Below are 6,863 nucleotides of genomic sequence, written 5' to 3' on the forward strand. Positions count from 1 at the left end.
TTCCTTTTGCAGCTGGACAGTAAAGCAGAATCAGAGTCTGAAGGACGAGAATGAGGAAGATTATGCCATGAAATTCAGAATGCTACTTAGAGGTTAGCCTCATTATCTTTGGAATCTTTTTAAAGGCTCCATTAAACTACTCACTCTTTCTTCTAGTGGTTTTCTATTTTCATAAATATATATTTCTAGATATCTGCCCTAACCCTCATCACAATGAAGGCTGGTAGAATATTGTTTATGGTCCTCATAGCACTGAGAACTCACAGTGTGGTTCCGTTAAATCGTAAATTAATTCTTCAAACCCCGACTCACTTTTTCTGGAATTGTGAGCAGCACAAAAGAAAAGTTCCACTCACCCGCTTGTATTTAGGTGGAGGCAGGATAAACCTGGAGTCAGATATGTCTAACCTTGGGATGAATAAAACTAATACTATCTGTATGGCGGAGATATTAGTCAGAAGCTGACAAAATATCTTTTTGTAACTGAGAAATTGACTCAAGGGACATTGACTGTACCAGTGAAATATTTTGTATATTTTTTTGATCCAATATCCCCCTCCTCCAACAACCTTACCCAAGGTTAACATTACACCTGCTTAGCATCTGCACATTAGCGTTGTCACTGTGAGCATGTTAGCATGCTGAACCATTTAGGTCAAAGCACTGCCGTGTCTCAGTGTAGCCTCACAGAGCAGCAGCAGGTTAACACTGTTGTGTGAAATGTTCTGGTGGACAGACGGACACCACGACACATGTACCATTCTCTACTATGGTACATTGATGGCCAGAGGGTTGTTGTTGTTTTGTGTGTCTTTGAGGTGGTTTTGTGTCTTTGTGGTGGTTTTGTGTCTCTTTGTGGTGGTTGTGTCTCTTTGTGGTGGTTGTGTCTCTTTGTGGTGGTTGTGTCTCTTTGTGGTGGTTTTGTGTCTCTTTGTGGTTGTATCCTGTCTCTTTGTGGTTGTGGTACCGGGTGATGAGCGAACCTGTCTTTGTTGGTGCTGAATAAAGGAGAACATCACTCATTACTTAACGTCCAGAGACGAACAGCCACTTCCAGAATCATCTCACTCAGAGATGTCTCTAATACAGCTGTGCTGTCTTTGGTCACGCCCATCACCTGAGACCAATCTGGATTGGTCGAACCTACAGAAAGTTAAACTCTCTCAGGCACAGCTCTCAGGGTCTCTGACACACACGCCTCTCCACCAAATCATGACCTCAGCATCAGAGCTTATCATATATCCTCACTAATAACCACATGTGGGGCTGAGAGTGTGATACTCACATTGTAGTCCTCCCAGCAGGTCGTACATCTGGATGAAACAGGCGGCTGAGACAGGTGGTACAAGAACGTGCCATGATGTTGTTGTGTGACGCTGCAGGTGATAGGTGGTGAAAACTCTGCAGCTGAAGAAGGCTGAATCAGCTGAGTCACAATACCTGAAAATAAATGACAAACAACACAATTAATGATGAATTATGACTTTATTCTCATAATATAACGACTTAATTCTCAAAATTTCAGATTTTTTTCCCTCAGCATAGCCCTAATACTCCATCATAGTATTTGACTTAAAATACCAGTAACATTTCCAGTGTTTTCATATAGTTGCTAAACCTTTTTATTATTATATATTTATCTGCCTATGTTAAACTTTAACTCTGTTAAACTGCAGCTTCACTGTATCACTGCCCAGAACTGTCGCTTCTAATATTCAGAACACAAATGCAGCTGACTGACGTCATGCTGACGTTAAGGTGAAATGAGTTACAGGCTAAATGGAAAATTCCCAAGTCAGCACTTTGAAGTTACAGCTGTGACTCACAGCTCTAGTTTAGTGAGATTCTTTACGTACAGTATTTTCTAGTGGACCACAATAAATCAGAAATAAATGTGGTATTTATTTCACATTTGAAATTTGGTGTAAGATCCTTTAGGCCTGTGTGAACTCTCACTCACAGACATCAACACACACTCTGTCACGCCTGGACCACAGGAAGCTGCACTTCTGTTTTTAGGGGAGACTTTTTCTTGAAGGAAAGGACAAGTTTCACTTTTACTTAAGGCATGATCATTTCATTTATTCTGGGCTGGAGCCAATCCCAATTGACACTGGATGAGGTTGAGATATATCCTGAACAAGTCAGCAGTTTGTCACAGGGCTGACACATAAAGATAAGCAATTCACACACCATTCACACCTATGGGCAAATTAGAGTCTACAGTTAATTTAACCTGCATGTTGCAGGAGGAAAGCCGGAGAAGCAGGCATGAGGAGAACATGCAAAGTCCGCATGGCAGGTTCAAACCCAGAACCTCCCTGCTGTGAGGAGACAGTGAGAACCCCTGCACCGCCCTAATAATTTCATCTGAAGCTAATGTGAGTTAGAGAAAGCAAAGTGCTGCTGCCTTGTTGAGGTGCAGAGACTAGCAGGAAGAGGGTATTTCAGAAACTGTGTCTCTGTCTGTGAGATCTAAAGATACCAACTAGCTTTGTCTCAGGCAGGGTGCTGACAGGATCCAACTCTGCTCTGTATCCATAACAAACTGCCTGTTGTTAAGCAAACACATTTTTGTTGCGTTTTTCAGCATAAAAAAAAACACGTTCACTGCTCATTTACATATCAACAGATGTTATGAGGCTAGTATTGGGTGTTCAGATGTGTTCAGGACACGTGTCAAAACGTTCCTTCCTCATTAAAAAGAAGATTTAAAGACATAACCGCTTAGCTGTTAATCTTTAAAATGAATGAAGTGATTGACTGTAGTGAAGTGAGTGATTCATACATTTTACAGCTCAGTGGTGTGAACCACAGATTGTCAGTGTCAGGGAGAGAGAGAGAGTGTGTGTGTGTGTGTGTGTGGCTGTGAGCAGGGTGGAGGCAGTGCGGTGTTTCCCAAAGATATTCCCCCATCAGAGAAGCAGCTCACAGTGAGCTGCAGAGTCTTTGGACTCTCTCTGCGCCGGCTCCTTTCCCCTCTGTCTCTAGTGGAAAGTCCCAACTCCAGCTCCAGTCCTCAGGAATCTCTCACACAGATAATCTGTTTTATTACAGGTCAGGTTTTACTTTATTAATCTAAATATATATAATGTATGACATTTATTTATCACTGTATGTATCACATTATCATTTATCGCTGCCAAAAAACATTCATTTCATACAAAGAGACAGAGATGTGCGATGGACAGTGGCACACCCAACCACACTCAATGTTCATTTAACACACTTTTCACTCATTCCTCACCACACGCACGCACGCACACACACACACACACACTTCAAACTCAACTTAACTTCCCATCAGGGCCTCAACTAACAATTATTTTCGTTATCAGTGAACATATCAATATAAGCTGATTTTATAAAACATGATGCAAACTTTCCAACAGCACATGCAGCTGCACCTCGATCAGATACAAGTTCATAACGTATTGATAACAAGACTAATACACCAGAGGACACTTTCCTATATGAGTTTTTGTTCCTCTTATTATTTTTACACAGGCTGCTCAGCTCCAGTCTACGAAGTGGATGAGAAAGAAAATGAGAGGAGGAAGATTTTTTTTTCCATCATGAGAAAAAAAAAATGTCGAAATGTCGAGAATAAAGTCGAACTGACTCGGGAAGACGAAGATTTTTTTTGCATTTCGAGAATGAAGTCGAAACATTGAGAATAAAGTCAACTCCACCTGTCATTTTTCGTGCCTCTGTCAGCGCGCAGTCGCTCCGCTCATCCTCCCAAGCGCGCAATGAATATGATGAAGTAGTCTGCTATTACTTTGGAGTCGTTGTTTGTTCTGCGGGCCTCCATCCACATTACATAACGACTAAAACTATCAATACAACCACTGACAGCAATGGCGTACGACTTCAGCTTATCGTAAGAATCCACGAGCGCTGGGACCTTTGTAATGCCAGAGTCTCAGACGCCGCCCGCCTGAGCGCCACGCCTTCAGGATCAAACAACTTGATCTGTTGTCTTATTGTGTGTTGTGATGCAAAAAAATCCCCTCTGAACTGCACGCAGGTGTAACCAACGATATCCTTTGCATTTGTCCATTACCCTCTACTTCAGTTTGAACGAATCTCCCGAGCTCGTGTGGTTTTTCCTTCTGAACAGACGCAGTTTTCTCTTCAAAGTCCTAACGGTGACAACTGCACTGTGTTTATGAGCCAAGAATTTCTTTGTTGCTAAAGCTGATTCTGAAGTACAATTTCACCACTTCATCTATACAAGGCATTTTGTAGAAGCAGTCACTGCCTCTTGATATCGTCTCAAAAGGTCGACTTTAATCTCCAAGTGTCAAGTTTATCCTCGACATTTCGACTTTATTCTCGAAAGGCAATATTAAAATAAAAACCTCCCTCTTCTGACTCAGTTCGACTTTTTTTTCTCGAAGTGCATGATGAAAAAAAAAAATCTTCCTCCTCTCATTTTTTTCTCATCTATGGCCCTAATACTCCTTCGTACCAGTGGCATTCTTACAGACACCTTTATTCAAAGAGACTTACAACAGAGAGATATCTGAGCACATGCTGCTACCGTCCCACCTAAAGGACAACCTGCTTTCTGGTTTACATCAGAGGCCACACTGAACACATGGAGATACCCGGCGGAATCCCCCAAGTTCTTACCTGTTCTTTAAGGTGTGTGTTTGTTTGGGGGTTTTTGTTTGTTTGTTTGTTTTTCAAATTCCTCCAGTATGACAACACATCTGAATGACTGGCTGTCTCTGTGCAGTATTCCCCTAATTATCATACAATAAAGGCGACTGTACTTCAGAACACCTGAACTTGTAAACGGTAAAAGAAAACGATCACCCGCTGTGAAATGTGTATGAACCTACCGAGCAGGAAGAGCAGGTCCGCGACACAAAAGCCGATCAAATCCATGATAAACTTGAACACGATGATAAGGGACGTCGTTAAAAAAAAAAAAATGCCTCCGTTAACGCTGGCTGGGATTAAAGAAGCGCTTCCGGCCGACACACTCACTGCCCTGTTCTGTCAGCTGCTTTTATAGCCTATACTCCATTGACCCGCTCCCTCACGGTTACGCCCCCTGCTGTGATGGCTGAGAGACAAAAGTGAAACTTGTGTTATGCTCTAATACAATTATCTTGACTCATCCTACCTTTCATTTTTATTTCATACTCGACTCGGTAGGTACCCCTTTAATCTTGTTGCTAAAACTGTATTTAATCAAAGAGACTGATTTGTAACTGCCACACAGTAACAAGTCTCTTTATCCACAGTGGCGGGTCTTTATCCTTCTTATGAATTAATGTTATTATCGCATCCTGCTTTTGATACTAACTAACTGTTTTGCGAACGACGCAGCGGTGTTTCCTGATTCCCTGAGCAGACGGGCGGTGGATAAGATCGGAAGCGTAACTGTTGCTGTTGAGGATAAAATTTGGGAAGTCATTATTATTAATATCATCATTGTTATCATTATTACTATAATTATTATTATTTGGGAGCCCGGACAAAGATCGAGTTGTTTCCATCAGGTGCAGAGCAGAGAGAGAGCATCAGATCCGCCCTGCAGAGGTAACACACAGACACACAGATGACACTACAATACAGTTTACCAGCAGACAAAGAAACACACACACACACACACACACACACACACACACACACACACACACACACACACACATACCCTTCTTATGAATTAATGTTATTATCGCATCCTGCTTTTGATACTAACTAACTGTTTTGATATCAAAAAGTAATAAATTCTAGAATATAATGTGCGGGGGGGCTAGAGAAGAACGTATATCCCCTTTCCTGAGGATGTAAAAGTCTCCACACATCCACCAGACTCTGCTCCCTTGACATGGTTTCTGGGAATTTCAAATGGTGCAAGGTCCGCCATCTCTGCCAGATCTTTCTAATACATTGTGTCTTACTTGATCCAATTATTATGTCAGTATTACTTATATTCTGTATAGTTTTGATTAAAGCATTAAATAATTCAGGAGAGTCTGTATTAGGGGGATATATGTTTAACATTGAACATCTTCTCCCCATTATGTCTTTATGCAGAGCTATCCATCGCCCCTCTGAGTCTGTTCTCTGATCATAAACCTTAGTGACTACATTTTTGAGTATGAGAATGATAACCCTTCATTTGCTGGAGGAGAATGTGCTGTTAAAAATCTGGCCTGAGTTCAACCGCTTAAAGTTTAAAGTGCAATATTATTATAAGAAAAATGTATCACAATGAAATGACTTCCTGTAGCTAAAGTATCACAGTAAATAAGGTCTGGTTCACAGTCGTGTCCAGTTCTTCTGAAAGGTGCTGGAACATGTCGACACAAGGTTAGAAGAACACTGCTGTCTAAATATAATGTATGTTATAACATTAAGATTCTTCTTCATTAGAACTGAAGGGCCCAAACAAAGAAACACAGTTCTCCATGGTTCATGTTGTCTCCTGGCCTCAGACACACACATACCACACACTGCTCCTGTCATTGCTCCCCGTTTGTTGGAGAAAAAAGTCTAGACCTCTTCACCAACACTTAACTTTCAACAAAAACTGACACTTTTACTGGAGTCAAAAAAGATTTTTAAAAAGTCACTGGAGATGATCAGTGTCCAATGCAATAGAATTTACTCATTTACAAGAACAAAAGCGAGATCAGATCCGGATCCGAACTGGAGACAGAGAGCCGGTGCATCATCATATATAGTCCCTTCTTAGGTGGGTTCTCCACCTATTCTCTTAAGCGAACCTATCAACACCATGGGAACAATGGTGTCCAGCCCCACGTGGAATTTCCCCAAACCAGGCCTGCTACTATAGTAGTAGTGCCAGGTGTCCAGACCCCCCCCCCCCCCCCCCCCCC

The sequence above is a fragment of the Seriola dumerili genome, unplaced genomic scaffold (assembly GCF_002260705.1).
Source record: "Seriola dumerili isolate Sdu_G_001 unplaced genomic scaffold, Sdu_1.0 BDQW01000189.1, whole genome shotgun sequence".
NCBI lineage: Eukaryota > Metazoa > Chordata > Actinopteri > Carangiformes > Carangidae > Seriola > Seriola dumerili.